General features: G+C 43.6%; 1 pseudogene across 1 annotated transcript; it reads left to right on the forward strand.

Moving 5' to 3' along the window:
- The first annotated feature begins 2,158 nt into the window (after window positions 1-2,158).
- Window positions 2,159-11,859, forward strand: LOC146975232 (NACHT, LRR and PYD domains-containing protein 12-like; annotated as a pseudogene). Its single transcript, XR_015037407.1, has 6 exons — window positions 2,159-2,165; window positions 3,681-3,689; window positions 4,409-5,308; window positions 7,279-7,463; window positions 11,089-11,135; window positions 11,288-11,859. The product of XR_015037407.1 is annotated as an NACHT, LRR and PYD domains-containing protein 12-like (transcript).
- Window positions 11,860-16,778: the final 4,919 nt, after the last annotated feature.

Raw genomic sequence — 16,778 nt, forward strand, 5'->3', positions numbered from 1 at the left:
CAACTTGTGGTTGTGTTGTTGTTGTGTTATTATAATGTTACTGTAGCTGAGTCAGAGCTGTAGCTGTAAAGTCTGGACCGACAGAACCGTGTCCTCCATGTTGTGTGGATGTTGTGGGTAGAACCGTGTCCTCCATGTTGTGTGGATGTTGTTGGTAGAAGCGCTGGAATAAGAGCAGAAGCTGTTACTGCCTATCACTGATCAATACTGATAGTTTTCTTTATTGATGATTGATTTTCCAGTGTTGATCAATGTTCAGCTTCAGGTTCTTCACAGTAACTGAGTACATTTAGTGCAGTACAGCTGTGAGGTACTTGTACTCTCCTGGAGTATTTCCTTGTTGTGCTACTTCCTGCTTGTACTGCAGCTCATGTAGCTGACAGGTGAAGCTACTGGTCACTTTCCAGCTGCAGGTTGTAGATTAAAAACACCTGATGAGCTCAGAAACACTTGATTAAAGATGGTTATTAGACACAAATCATCAATATTGTTGTGGAGAATCTTTTAGAGCTGCAACAGTTGTTCAATCAACATTTTCAAGCTGAACTTTTCATTTTTCAGCCTCAAAAACTGAAGATTTCCTTGTTTTCTCTGTTTGATTTGACTGTAAACTGAATATTTTTGTCTCTTTGATTGTTGCTGTGACAAAACGAGACATTTGAAGACGTGGCCTCAGACTGAGAGGAACTTGAACGCATCATTTGTCTGTATTTTGTGACATTTGATGGAGCAGACGATGAATGGATGGACAGAGACAATAAGTGTCAGTGGCAGCTGGAGAGTGTTTTTCTCTCTTTGAATTTCCAGTGTGAGTGAAATGAGTGAATGTTGTGATAGTGGAGCTGTGAGGTGAAATAAGTCTTGGTCCAGTTGTTGTGTGTGTAATAATCAGCTGTAGCTTGTTGGATCCAGTGGTTTTCTACAGGGACGCTGTCCACACAGAGACTGTGTCACATCAACTCAGTGGATCTCAGTCCTTGTGTGTGTCAGTGGATGGAAACAGTGGTCCATGGATCATGTTGCTGGGCTGCAGCTTCATGACGCCATCTAGTGGACTGATAGTAGAAGTACAGCAGCTGATGGCAGCTTCCTCTTCCTCACTGCTGTGTGACTGCATTCAACTGACACTGATATGAAGCAGAGAAGAAGAGCCAATCAGTGGAGGAGCAGCTGGAGACATGATGGACATGTGAGCTGCTGTGCAGATGAATGATGTGTGTTTCCTCTGCAGGTGAAGCTACAAAGTGTGTGTGAGCTGATGTGGATGTGAGCTCAGCAGCATGGATCAGTGTGAGGACAGAGAGGAGGGAGCCCCTCCCTCTAAAACCACTCTGTGTGGGGGACGTCAGAGCCAGACCACAGGTCAAAGGTCAGAGTTTAAAACAGTCAGAAAGACTTGATTGAAGATATTTGTCATCAGTTTTTCTCCAACATGCACATTTATCAGTTGTGTTGTTGTTTCAGGATCCAGCAGCAGAGACCAGACTCTCCTGAACCCAGCTGTCTGTCTTTAAAGAGCGACCACTCAATGGGAGGGCTCTTTAACTTTAAAGGAGGATGTGGATCAGCTGATCAGATGTAAGAGACAAAACTACATTTCAAAGTTTTTGAGTTTCTGTTGAACGTTCTTCCTGTGGAGTCACATTTCAATGATTCTCATTAAAAACTGAGTTATAACTCAGACACACGTTCAGTGAATGACTGACAGCATCACATGCATCTTTTTTCTGTTATTGCATCCACTGCTAACGCTACTAAATATAACAGCTGCTTTTTGTTCACTTCCTGCAGCAGTTGCTCCACTTCAGCACTAAAGTTCTTTTTATGTCTTGAGTCTGACGCTCCCTTTAGATTTTTGTTTGGACATTTTAACTTTCTTTCTCAACTCACCTTCTTTGGCATTCTTGATTTAACAACACGTTCATGAATCTGACGTAGAGTTTGCATGTTCTCCCCGTGCATGTGTGGGTTCTCTCCAGCTTCCTCCCACAGACCAAAGACATGCAGGTTAACTGGTGACTCTAAATTGCCCATAGGTGTGAATGTGTGTGTGTATATGTTGGCCCTGTGATAGACTGGTGACCTGTCTAGGGTGAACCCCGCCTCCTGCCCAAAGTCAGCTGAGAAAGGCTCCAGCTCACCCTTGACCCTAGTGAGGATGAGCTGTATAGAAGATGAATGAACTTAAAGAGATATTGGTGAATAGGGCCCATTGTTACAAAATGTAGGAAAAGGAACTCATTCACATTTGTAACCCTTAAAGTAACATTGCAGAGTTTTTCGGCCTTAAAATAATGTTTCCAGACTCATTGCAATGGTAGAAAAATGGTTAATAGGATGAATGGTGCTGCCGCTGCAGCCTGAGCCGGGTCGCGTCGGCTGAAACTGCACTATGTAACTTCCCTGCACAGGTACGAAACACCGCCCCCCCCTCCTCCCCCCCTCCCCTCTGCGTCCAGAGAGAGACGTGGTGGGTAAAAGCGAAACTTACGGTTCCCCTCCGGTCGTCGCCGCCGCCACCGTCTCCTTGCAAACATGTGGGAAATACTGTTGTTTATTAATGGGAATAAACGCTGGATGCGCTGGCTGATAAGTTTCGTTTTCGTTAAGTTTCGTTTTTCCCCCCAGACGATAGCGCTTCTCAACCAAATGGTGAAACTCCGCAATGTTGCTTTAAAATAACTGTGAAGAGAATTTTTTTGAAAAACTAAAACTGTTTAACATGAGTTGTGTTGTTGTTTCAGGATCCAGCAGCAGAGTCCAGACTCTCCTGAACCCAGCTGTCTGTCTTTAAAGAGCAACCGGTCAAAGCACTGGGACATTGTCTTTAAAGGAGGACGTGGATCAGCTGATCAGATGTAAGCTGTAACTGACAGTCAGACTCAGGTTATTGTAGAAAAGAACCAGTTTGTACAACGTGTTGTTGGACCAGGTCTGAAACCGAAGTGTCTCTGTCTGTTGTGAACGTCTTCAGGGGACATATAAAGTCCATCTTGTATTATCTCTCTGTACTGATGTTGACTTGACACTGATTCCTCCACAGCGTGGACCAGGAGAGCTCAGAGGTTCCCAGTGGTCAGTCTGCCCAGCAGCATCAAACACACCTGGACTCCATATTTATGGTGAGGACATGTCCAACAGCTGCTGTTACATCTGTTGTGTTCACCATCATCTCCATGCTGCACTTTGACACCAGTGGATTGTCAGTCTGTCCAACATGGATCTGTTGTTTGGCTCCATGGTTTTAGTTTGATGCCGTCACTCATAGAGTTTCTGTTCCAGCTGCTGGAGGAGAACATGGTCACTTTTGTCAAGAACGAGCTGAAGAAGATCCACAAGGCTCTGAGTCCAGATTACCCAGAATGCTCAGGGAGTCAGAGGGAGGATGAGGAGGTGTTGGATGGTGAGGATGAAGAGCAGAGGAGGAGCAGCAGAGAGGCATTAGTGAAGATCACAGTGAACTTCCTGAGGAGGATGAAGCAGGAGGAGCTGGCTGAGCGTCTGCAGAGCAGTAAGAGGATTTCTCTAAAGATTCAACATGATGAACAAATGAGACGTTCACTGACATCAACACATGGAGGGAAACATGTTCATATAGTCGTTATTTAGAGAAATTAAAATGTTATATTTCCTTTATGAATTTTACTGTGTTTTTGTTCATTTAGGAACTCCTGGTCCAGTTTGTGGACGTAAACTCAAATCTGTCCTGAAGCAGAAGTTCCAGTGTGTGTTTGAGGGGATCTCTAAAGCAGGAAACCCAACCCTTCTGAACCAGATCTACACAGAGCTCTACATCACAGAGGGAGGGGCTGGAGGGGTCAATGATGAACATGAGGTCAGACAGATTGAAACAGCATCCAGGAAACCAGACAGACCAGAAACAACCATCAGACAAGAAGACATCTTTAAAGCCCCACCTGGAAGAGACCGACCAATCAGAACAGTGATGACAAAGGGAGTGGCTGGCATTGGGAAAACAGTCTTAACACAGAAGTTCACTCTGGACTGGGCTGTAGACAAAGACAACCAGGACATACACTTCACATTTCCCTTCACCTTCAGAGAGCTGAATGTGCTGAAAGAGAAAAAGTTCAGCTTGGTGGAACTTGTTCATCACTTCTTCTCTGAAACCAAAGAAGCAGGAATCTGCAGCTTTGATCAGTTCCAGGTCGTCTTCATCTTTGACGGTCTGGACGAGTGTCGACTTCCTCTGGACTTCCACAACACTGAGATCCTGACTGATGTGACAGAGTCCACCTCAGTCAACGTGCTGCTGACCAACCTCATCAGGGGGAACCTGCTTCCCTCTGCTCGCCTCTGGATAACCACACGACCTGCAGCAGCCAATCAGATCCCTCCTTACTGTGTTGACATGGTGACAGAGGTCAGAGGGTTCACTGACCCACAGAAGGAGGAGTACTTCAGGAAGAGGTTCAGAGATGAGCAGCAGACCAGAGAGATCATCTCCCACATCGAGACCTCACGAAGCCTCCACATCATGTGCCACATCCCAGTCTTCTGCTGGATTACTGCTACAGTTCTGGAGGAGCTGTTGAAGACCAGAGAGGGAGGAGAGCTGCCCAAGACCCTGACTGAGATGTACATCCACTTCCTGGTGGTTCATCTAAAACTGAAGAAGGTCAAGTATGATGGAGGAGCTGAGACAGATCCACACTGGAGTCCAGAGAGCAGCAAGATGATTGAGACTCTGGGAAAACTGGCTTTTGAGCAGCTGCAGAAAGGAAACCTGATCTTCTATGAATCAGACCTGACAGAGTGTGGCATCGATATCAGAGCAGCCTCAGTGTACTCAGGAGTGTTCACACAGGTCTTTAAAGAGGAGAGAGGCCTGTACCAGGACAAGGTGTTCTGCTTCGTCCATCTGAGTGTTCAGGAGTTTCTGGCTGCTCTTCATGTCCATCTGACCTTCATCAACTCTGGACTCAACCTGATGTCACAACAACAAACAACCTCCAAGAAGACTGAAACAACAGGAGTCAAATCTGCAGAGACAAACTTCTACCAGAGCGCTGTGGATGAGGCCTTACAGAGTCCAAATGGACACCTGGACTTGTTCCTCCGCTTCCTCCTGGGTCTTTCACTGGAGACCAATCAGAATCTCCTACGAGGTCTGATGACTCAGACAGGAAGTGATTCACGGTCCAATCAGGAAACAGTCCAGCACATCAAGAAGAAGATTGAAGAGACTCCCTCTGCAGAGAAAAGCATCAACCTGTTCCACTGTCTGAATGAACTGAATGATCGTTCTCTAGTGGAGAAGATCCAACGGTCCCTGAGATCAGGACGTCTCTCCGAATATAAACTGTCTCCTGCTCAATGGTCGGCTCTGGTCTTCATCTTACTGTCATCAGAAGAAGATCTGGACGAGTTTGACCTGAAGAAATACTCTGCTTCAGAGGAGGCTCTTCTGAGGCTGCTGCCAGTGGTCAAAGACAAAGCCTCCAACAAAGTTCTGTAAGTGTAGAGATAGTTGGATTTATTCATCATTACATAAAAACACTTTTGTCTTTTCAACAGGACAGATATTTAATTCCTTTCTTCTTTAATTCCTCATGATCATCTCTTCAGACTGAGCAGCTGTAACCTCTCAGAGAGAAGCTGTGAAGCTCTGTCCTCAGTCCTCAGCTCCCAGTCCTCTAGTCTGACACACCTGGACCTGAATAGCAACAACCTGCATGACTCAGGAGTGAAGCTGCTGTCTGGTGGACTGGAGAGTCCACACTGTAGACTGGAGACTCTCAGGTGAGGATCCATCCAGCTGTTTATCTGATGCCACTTGAACACAGCAGCAGGTGTTGACAGAGGGTTCCTGTGTGTTGTTGTGTGTTCAGTCTGTCAGGATGTCTGGTTACAGAGGAAGGCTGTACTTCTCTGGCCTCAGCTCTGAGCTCCAACCCCTCCCATCTGAGAGAGCTGGACCTGAGCTACAACCATCCAGGAGCCTCAGGAGTGAAGCTGCTGTCTGCTGGACTGGAGGATCCAGACTGGAGACTGGAGACTCTCAGGTGAGGATCCATCCAGCTGTTTATCTGATGCCACTTGAACACAGCAGCAGGTGTTGACAGAGGGTTCCTGTGTGTTGTTGTGTGTGTTCAGTCTGTCAGGATGTCTGGTCACAGAGGAAGGCTGTGCTTCATTGGACATGTTCATGTTTTTAGTGAACGTTGAACTGAATGAATCAGTTTATAAATGATGAACCTGAGCAGCGTTCACTGTCACCAGAGTGAACACTGCTCAGGTTTTATGACAGTTTTACCTGGTTTTTCACTTTCAGCAGAATATGGCTCATTGTTTAAGTGGTAAACTATTTTCTCTGTCTAAACATTGTTTTTGTATTTTAGTTCATTAATTCATATAGTTTGTTAGTGGCAGAGATTAGAGGCTGGTGATGGACGTAGAAGGAGGTTCTACTGAAAAACAACAGCTGATTATTTATTTAAAGGGCCCATATTATGCAAAATCCACTTTCTACTGGTTTTGTAGGTCCTATGTGTTCCCGTGGCCTTTCTATGACGCCTGGAGGTGAAAAAAGTCTGTTCACTCCCTAAATTGATTGCTACACTTTTTTGAGATAGTGTCTCCAAACGGGGGAATTGGAAGTGCTGTGCAGCTTGACGTCACGAAGCACCGAACTCACGTGATTCCACGTCCCGGTACTTCCTTATCCTCTTCCTTATCCTGTCCGTCATTTGACATAAAGCGGTGCGGGAGGAGCGGTCGGTACCGCGGTCGCCAGATGATCATTTTGAATCATTGACTGAAGAAACAGCCGTCCGTCATTACAAATCCAATCGCGGACCGGAGAATATTGGAATGGTACCATCACAGTCACAGTTTATAATCAAATCTATCTATAAATCTATTTATACAAACTAGAACATGTTGAGTAAGAAACACTGTAAACTCTCAGGTTTGTGTTGAAATGTTGTGTATTTATGATTCTAACCTTATATTTCCTTCATATTGAGTATGTGAGTGTTTTTCCTTGAATTCCTCTTCAGACTGAGTGGCTGTGACCTCTCAGAGAGAAGCTGTGAAGCTCTGTCCTCAGTCCTCAGCTCCCAGTCCTCTAGTCTGAGACACCTGGACCTGAGTAACAACAACCTGCAGGACTCAGGAGTGAAGCTGCTGTCTGGTGGACTGGAGAGTCCACACTGTAGACTGGAGACCCTCAGGTGAGGATCCATCCAGCTGTTTATCTGATGCCACTTGAACACAGCAGCAGGTGTTGACAGAGGGTTCCTGTGTGTTGTTGTGTGTGTGTTCAGTCTGTCAGGATGTCTGGTCACAGAGGAAGGCTGTGCTTCTCTGGCCTCAGCTCTGAGCTCCAACCCCTCCCATCTGAGAGAGCTGGACCTGAGCTACAACCATCCAGGAGCCTCAGGAGTGAATCTGCTGTCTGCTGGACTGGAGAATCCAGACTGGAGACTGGACTCTCTCAGGTATGGAGAGGCTGCTGCAGCCACAAACATTGTCTGATAGGAGGAGCTGGAACATTTTCTATGGCCCCGTTCACATCTGGTCACACCTGGTATTAACATCTGTCTCAGGTGGTCCATGCATTGATGACATCAGATGCCATCACTCAGACCATATCCAGAGGTGGTGTAGGCCACAGTGAAGCTCCGCCCACTCCACTGACGTCCTCTGTCTCAGTCTGACTCGTCCCAACACAGTTTATACTGAAGCCAAAATGTGTTTCAAACATGAGCTGTGCAGCTTTCATCAGTCACAGTGATGAACTACTGGGATCAGGAGTTTCTCCTCATGATGACTTCAGTGTCTCATCATGACTCACTGTGTCATATTCAGGAGAAGAGATGTCAGTGATGAAAGCAGCTGTTGGCAGCTGTGCTCTGAGTCTCTCCAGATGTTTGGATCAGACTTTATTTCAGAGTGTATCAGGAAACATTTCAGCTGCAGCTGGTTGAACTCAGTGGCGTCATTTCAGTTTTAGACAAGGTATGGCAAGGACCAACCCCCCCCAGGGGGTTCCGGGGGGGTTGAACCCCCCCGGCCGAAAATTTGTGCGCATTGTAAATTGAAATGTAGCAATCTGGTGTGATTTGAGAGAAAAATCATGAAGCTTTCTCAATAATCACAATGCTACTGTATCGATTGGATGATACTCACAATACCCCACACAAGGGTTCACAATATAACTTAGTTATCTTTGGAAAATAAATCATTAGTGGTTTTTACTTATTCTCAATTTTCATGTGTTTTCCATAAGTGGATAATTGGTCAAACAGTTTCCAGGTTTTCCAGGACGCGTGGGAACCCTGGCTCACCTTCTACAAAGATTTTTAACAAGTATTTTCTTGTTAAAATCCATTTGTAAATAATCTCTGAAGACAAATGAATAGGCTATTTGAAGTTTATCCACTCCGTAAAAGGTGTCTGTATCCTGTCTTAATTGCCATTTCTTTTGTGTCAACAAATTATTGCCAACGTGAGTTTATTCACTGCTAATCTACAGTACATGTTTCTACAGTCAGAACAGCAAAGTTTAACAGCAAAATCAGAATAAATTTAATCTGGAAACAAATTGAAATTTTCACGACAAGTTGAATGAGTGATTCCTCCTGTTGCTGCTGTGTTTCACTACATTCAGGCAGCCTAATGTTAGACAGGCTTGCTTGGGACTTGTTTGTCTCAATTAGAAGTTTTTGTGATTTGTGACAAGATAAACAGCCTCCACACTCCACAGACAGTTGTCATTAACAAGATGACTGCAACAGCTTCAGTGTTTCTCAAATAAGAGCTTTCATTTTGTGCTCCAAGTAGCTAGTGTTAGCCAAACAAGCACTGAAATATGACTCATATTTAAGCATGTGGAATAAGTGGTAGGCTAAGTTGTTAGCAGGCACCAAGTCATGTTGATGGCTTTATAACTCACCAAGGTTCGCTCGCTCCACATTCACGTCTGCAGCACATGGAGTTATACAGTCATATGAGTTACATCTATGATGCAGCGACGTGCACTTGTACACGTGCTCTCACAGACACAGCGCACGGCGCGGGGCAGCCCCGCCCCTCAGTGAGACAGAGAGAGAGGAGCAGAGAGGAGCAGGAGCGACAGCATGGTGTTCAGTGAGAAAGAGGCAACACTATCGCGAATCCGTCAGAGAGAATTTTTTCGTAGCTACTCACAAAATCTACACCTGCTCCTGACTGTGTGTAGTGCTTGTGTAAATGTTGGAATGCACAGAAATGTTGTTTGTCACTGTTGGAAATTACAATTTTAAATCGTATTACTCTTTCTTATGTTGAAACGCGTCATTTAAACATGACAAACGTTTTAAGGATCGGTTACACACACACGTCAAGGCTCCATCTAATGATGATAATAATAATCTGACATAAAACCTGATTCCATAAATGTGCAGCTGATATGCGATGCAGAGTGTGTGTTGCTACACGTTGCTACACGCTCGGTGGACGTACACTTCATCCAGTCGGCACCGGTTTGGATGGAGCTGTGACAGACGGCTGGTGCTTCTGTAACAATATAACCTGCCTATACAACTTCATGTGTTGGTACAACCATGCTCCTCTACAGCTGAGGCTGTGAAGAGCCTCCTCCTCCTGTGGCTGCTGTAGCTCTGTAGTTGTGTGTATTTTTTTTTCCATGTTATGGAACTATTCTGGCTTTACTTATTAAATGGTTCTTTTTTTATTTTAAGTATATTTTTGGGATTTTTTCCTTTATTTGATAGTACACAGTAGGGCTGTCAACGAATGGCAGAAATTAGGTTAGAATTTACCTCTTATAAAAAATCAATACAAAGAGATGGACTTTTATAGGTCGCCTGTATTTACTATTATCAGCGCATGTCAAACACGTTTGGAACAGCTTACATTACACAAAACAAACGGCTACACAATGCAAATCAGCAACAACATATTAATAGGCCTACGTGAAAAAAAACTGTGTTTTACTCGGCCTTCATCAATTCATGTCAAACAAGTTTTGTGATGACGCGAGCAAACAGCTCGCTCTGGGAACGGGATAAGAGCCGGCATGTTTTATTCCCACATCCCAGTAATGATCCTGATAACGCGGATCAAGTTCAGTCGTGATGAAGCAGAGGATCATCATCATCACAGCTCTCAGTGAACGGCACAATTTTTTTTAACGCGTGATTAACGCTGAGAAGCTGCTTCTCTCCAGACGTGACCACACAGACAGGTGTGTGTGTGTGTGTGTGTGTGTGTGTGTGAGTTACTACGGTTACCGCGGCGCTCCCGTCCCCTGGATATTTCTGCAGCTGGATTGACATGATCCGGTCTGAGACATGAGACTCGCATTTGTAGGAGGAAGTTGTAGTTGCTGTTGTTGTGGTTGTGCGCCTTTAGATAATTTAAAAATAAATTTATTCGAACATCATATTTTCATATTTGAATTTCATTTTAATCACTATAATTCGAATATACATTCGAATTTCAAATATTAATTGACAGTCCTAGTACACAGTAGAGACAGACAGGAAAGGGGGAGGCAGAGAGAGGGGGAATGACATGCAGGAAACGACTGCCCGACGCGGGATTCGAACCGGGGCCGATGCTTACGATCAAATCTGAGTTTCCCGCACCGTTCATGAATCTGGAGTAGAGTTTCAGTAGCGTGAGTTTGTGCAAATCTACACAGATTTACTAACGTTTCATGAATGAGACCCACTCTTCTTCTTCTCCTCCTCCTCCACCTTTCCTGGTGCATTGTGGGATATCTGGGCTGGTCAGCTCCACCTGTTGTGTCTTCATCTTCTTTGCTGTGACGTGTGTTTGTGCAGCTTGAGAGTCAGAGAGTGAAAGTGTGTGTCTCACACTGCAGTGACATCACATGGAGAAAAGACATGATGAAGTGTTTCCTCCTGGTCTCCTCCTGCTCTGTATCATCACTAGATAAAGACTCCAGCTCCTTCTTCTCTGTGCTCAGTGTTCATCCAGACATACCAGCCTCCATGTGAACACAGTGATAAAACAGTGTGTGTGTGAGAGCCATGTAATGTCCATGTGTGCATGCTGACAGAGAAGGTGCTGCTCTGACCCCCCTCCTCCTTTCAGGGTGGAGCCTGCTGGAGTCCCATGGTTGACACCAGGTCTGAGGAAGTGTAAGTCTGTTTTTACTTTGATTCATGGAAACAAAGCAGCACATTCAACCATCTTCACACTGTCACATCACTGACCTCATGAGTCTTCATCAAACTGTCAATAACTGATCACATGATCAATAACTGCAGCTGTGTCTTGTTCTCTCCATCAGATTCCTGTCCACTCACAATCGACACAAACACAGTGAACACAAAGATCAAACTGTCTGACAACAACAGGAAGGCGACACATGTGGAGGAGCATCAGTCATATCCTGATCATCCAGACAGATTTGACTTATATTATCAGCTGCTGTGTTCAACTGGTCTGACTGGTCGCTGCTACTGGGAGGTCGAGTGGAGAGGAGACGTTTATATATCAGTGAGTTACAGAGGAATCAGCAGGAAAGGAGCCAGTGTAGACTGTGGGTTTGGAGGGAACGATCAGTCCTGGAGTCTGGAGTGCTCTGATGATGGCAGTTACAGTGTCTATCACAATAACAGATCAACACCTATCACCTCCTCCTCGTCCTCCTCCTCCTCCTCCTCCTCCTCCTCCTCTGTCTCTAACAGAGTAGCAGTGTATGTGGACTGTCCTGCTGGCTCTCTGTCCTTCTACAGAGTCTCCTCTGACTCACTGATCCACCTCTACACCTTCAACACCACCTTCACTCAACCTCTCTATCCTGGGTTTACAGTCTATTATGGTTCCTCAGTGAGTCTGTGTTGAGTGAATCAGAGTCTCCTCCTGTCACAGAAACCTTCTCACTGTTGAACAGACAGTTCAGTCTCTACATGTCTGTCTCTGTCTCTGTCTCTGTTAGTCCAGTAATTTTAGGCCAAAAAAGGGGGTCAACGTTAAACAAATTGCAACAGAAGCAAACTCAACTGATTTTGTATCCTCAGCATGTCCTGAATGAGGGAAAAAAAGCCCAGAAGAATCCCATTAGGGGAAAGTTTCGAAAAACACTCAAACATATCCCATTTATATGCATATTAAAAAAAAATTTCACGTGTAGGGTAAAATTTTTAACCTTTAGATCAGTGGTCCCCAAACTACGGCCCGCATTCAAATTCCAACCGGCCCACAGCCTCTGTCATAAAAAAAAATTAATAACATGCGGCCCGCCAGCACGTACAGTTTTTTTCAGCCTCGATATATTGCCGTGTGCATGCCTGTTTGTTTTCCTCGTCGCTGGCCTCCAAACAGGCTGAATGACAAGAGGCTTCACTCTGTGACTCGGTCTCAGCACCTGGGCGCGTTTGTTCCATAGCAGAATGAAATTAAGGGAGTGAAGCCTCTTGTCAGTCATCCAGGATCTTTGTCTCTGTGGGGGGAGGCGGGGCCGCTACCACACACACAGTGCAGCATGTGAGTCTGTGAGGAGCAACGCAAGGTAACGTCAGTTGCAACTTTGTGACTTTCTCCCTAAATCTGGCGACTTTCCAACCCCTCTCATCGACTTTTTCTTTTTTGACAAAAGCCACTAGCGACAAATCTAGCGACTTTTCCGGTGCTGTTACTGTTACAAACGCTGCTGGTTTGGAGACTCGGACGTGAAAGCACGTCATCACTGCTGTTTTCAACAAGCAGCGGTGCTGCCGTGAGCCCCCCGCCCCCGTCCCTACAGCCCCCACCGGCGGTGTCACGGAGCTGTCCCCGCTACAGAGACCTGCTCCACGCCGCTGACACCCCCACCACACCCGTCTTTAGAGCGACATACACAGCCTCAGTCACTACTCACCTCATCTACTGTGATGACACGATCAATATCTATTCAAGTGCAGTTTTGTTGAGACTTGATAAGCCATTTTATTTATTGTTTTGGTTGTGTGTGGTTTTATATTTGAGTACATCTTTTCTTAACAGAGACAGGGTCTATTCTTGTTTTTGGTTTGATTTTTATTCAAGTGCAATTTTTGATTTTTTAATAATATACCCTAATATAAAATATAATAATGTTTCAAATTAACCTAGATATATGTTTAAGCTTCCTTTTTTTTCAGACATTTATGTCATTTTATGTGGTCAAATATGAAAAGCAGAGTGATTTTGGTAAAAACTTGTTTAGATTTATGTATCTATGTGAAGAAATGAAAAGAATTCCATTTGCAATGGGAAAAAAAGTATTAAATAGTTAATTTGCATTTAATGTTAATGGTTCAAAGGATGTCAGGCTGAAAGGTCGGTTGACTCGGCCCCCACACATTTTTACTTCACCAAATCTGGCCCTCTTTGCAAAAAGTTTGGGGACCCCTGCTTTAGATATCTCCATGAAAATTACTGAGTTGATTAATTACATTAACCCATTTAGGCCTAAAACGCCTGGAAAAAATGCCTGTAAAACCTAAGGACGATTTTAAAATAACTCCCTAAAACCTGAAGTTTTTCTGGAAATTCAACATAAGTGTCAACGCCTACTAAATAATTGATTTCTCAGGCTCTGTAGCAGATAGAAATGAAATTCAAAAAGTATTTGAGAGCTTATACCTGTGGCTTTCATGAGAAGTTGAGTTTATTTGTCCAAACCTTCAATAAAGTTTTTTAAAAAATCAACAAACTCAGCAAATTGAGAAAAAAAGGCTTTTTCGCCTTTATTGAACAGGAGAGTTGACAGGAAATGGCAGTGAGAACCATAGCCTCAACACATGGGGCTAAACACTGCCCCAAGCAGCACTATTTTCAATCAAAAATGTAAAAAAATAAAGTGTCAGTACAAGAATAAGTGCCTGGGATTGGGCAGTGAGGTAGTTCAGGAACCAGCACATTTTCCAGAGCTTGTCATCTCTGTTCACATCTGCTGCCTGGTTGTTCTGGAGGTGTAGATACCTGAAAAAATATAGACACAGGTAAGCTACCTTGGATGAAAGCATAATATAAAACATAATATTCATATAAAACATAATATTTATATATTCATATAAAACATAATATTCATAATTCTCATGTGTTGTGACTATGTGACATGTAGGCTACTGTCTCTATATTGTAAATTACATTGGACTGTAAGCTACTGTTTACAGTTGAATAAAAATCCTATGCATAATAGGCCTACCATCTATATTGAAATTACATTGGACTGTAAGCTAACGTTACTGTTTATACTAGTACTGTATGTGATGATGACTGAATAAAAATCCTATGCATAATACGAATACATGCCCATTAGCAAGATGTAAACATGATACAACATAGGAAGAAAGACATACGGTAGCTCTCATTAGCCTACTGTAATAAGAATAAACAATAATAAATACCTCCATCGGTGATCGGTGTTGCATCTGCAGGTGACTTTCGCCCCTGGGGTGCGGTTGAATCGCCTTCGAGGATTACGTTAGGGTGGTAATTATTCGTCCTACTCGGTTTCAAAACCTACAAAATCATCGTCCTCATCTTCGTCGTCTAAAAACATATTCTTCGTCCATAAATACCGGTCAATTGGTTCCAAGGGTTCAAAGTCCGGATCAGCAATAAAACTGAGTGAATAGTTTTCATCAAGATCGCTTTTTTCACTCACTTCGGAGCTCCCTCCGTCTTCCGCCATGATTTCAAAGTTTTTTTTTTTTTTTTTTAAAGTCCCATGTGGCATTGCGACGCTCCTACGTGTATTCTGATGCATTTCATTGGCCAAGAGACCGGAAATAGGCGGAAAAAACTACAAAGACTACAAAATGACGTATCCGCTTTCCCGGTTTGAAAGGTAGAATGACGCAACAGCGCCCCCGGTTTTAATGGTAGAAATGCGGTAATGCTGTCCCGGTCTAAATGGGTTAAGACAAACAAAAAATGTATTACAAGTTTTTTGAAATTCTTTGTTAACATGAGCAAATTTGCATAAATGTGCATACATTTGCATAAATTCCACCGTTTTGACAGCACATGTATATATGAAGTTGCTGTGGTGGTACCGGCATGAAAATTGGAATGAGTTGACTCCATCGGTCAACCGACAAGTTGACCACTTTAAATTTCAAGATGACTGCAATTTTTTAAGACAGCCACATCCTTAGTAGAGCAGGTATGACATGCTCCGTCTCTATTAATGCTCCTGGGTAGCCTTGTGTTCCATTCTTTAAGTTTTTTAACTGTAATATCATATTAAAGTTAAAAAATGTCTTGTTCAATCTTGTTAACATATTATATGTTAACAAGATTGAACAAGACATTTTCACCTGTTCTACTCAATGTTTAGATCAGGTGCTGTATGTATGCAAATTAGCCATACGTAATTGGATTATGCACTGTTGGCTCATGTCATACCTGCTCTACTAAGGATGTGGCTGTCGTGAAAAATTGCAGTCATCTTGAAATTTAAAGTGGTCAACTCATTCCAATTTTCATGCCGGTACCACCACAGCAACTTCATATATACATGTGCCGTCAAAACGGTGGAATTTATGCAAATGTATGCACATTTATGCAAATTTGCTCATGTTAACCAAGAATTTCAAAAAACTTGTAATACATTTTTTGTTTGTCTTAATGTAAGTAATCAACTCAGTAATTTTCATGGAGATATCTAAAGGTTAAATTTTTTACCCTATACACGTGAACATTTTTTTTATATGCATATAAATGGGATATGTTTGGGTGTTTTTCGAAACTTTCCCCTAATGGGATTCTTCAGGGCTTTTTTTCCCTCACTCGGGACATGCTGAGGATACAAAATCAGTTGAGTTTGCTTCTGTTGCAATTTGTTTAACCTTTTCTCATAAAATGACTGGACTATGTCTCTGTCTCACGTTTTCACATTCATGGATTAAATCAGTAGATTTTTTAAACTCTTCTCAGTGATTCTTGTAAACTTCTTCCTCTTCCTGTAAGATGGAAGCATCGATTATTACAGGACCAGGGATGCAAACAGTGCGCCGAAAAGCGAAACTCGCTTTTTTCATGACCAATTAGGTGACTTGTGTGAATCGTTCAGATCCGAAGAGTTTTAGTTTTTCGGAGGAGGGGGGGGTGTCTCAGCGTCTCAGCTGGGGTCAGTCAAATGTTTTTCTAACAGGCTGACAGTGACAATCACGTGAAACTGAGGCGAACTCATTCATGGCTGTCTCTGATTATACTGATAACAGCCGACCTCCAATGTTGACGCGCGACGTGCGCGCTCATTAAAGCGGCGCGTAGCCGCGTGCATTCGGTGCGACGGTGACGGCGTTTTTCCCCCCGTGCACGTCCGTGGAGCTGTGCGCCGCGGACATGCACGGCTCCCTACACATGTTGCTGTGTCAGGCAGGTGTTTCCACGGAGCTCTGCCCCGTTTCAGAGGTGAAGGAGAGACGTTGCCTCCGCGATGTAGAATGTGTTCAATTAAAGTGAAACTAACACATTATTATTACACACTGAATGAAACATCCCATGTCTTTATTTATTCAGTTTATTTTAATAGTAATAATTATGACTAACATTCAGTGAAGACCTAAAAATCAGTATCTCCAAAATTGAAATATTGCAAAGGATTTAAAAAAAAAAAAAATGTAATATAGAAATGTTGGCCTTCTGAAAACTATGTCCATCTATATGCACTCAATACTTGGTTGGGGTTGAACTACTGGAAATTGACTTTTCCATGCCAGACAATTCCTCTCTTTTTTGGTCCTGCCCCGTTTGCATCCCTGAGGACAAAAACCACGGTGACTTTTACTCAGCTGCTGATGAAG

This window comes from Trachurus japonicus, chromosome 13, assembly GCF_045865225.1.
Source record: "Trachurus japonicus isolate A0001 chromosome 13, Traja_1.0".
NCBI classification, from domain to species: domain Eukaryota; kingdom Metazoa; phylum Chordata; class Actinopteri; order Carangiformes; family Carangidae; genus Trachurus; species Trachurus japonicus.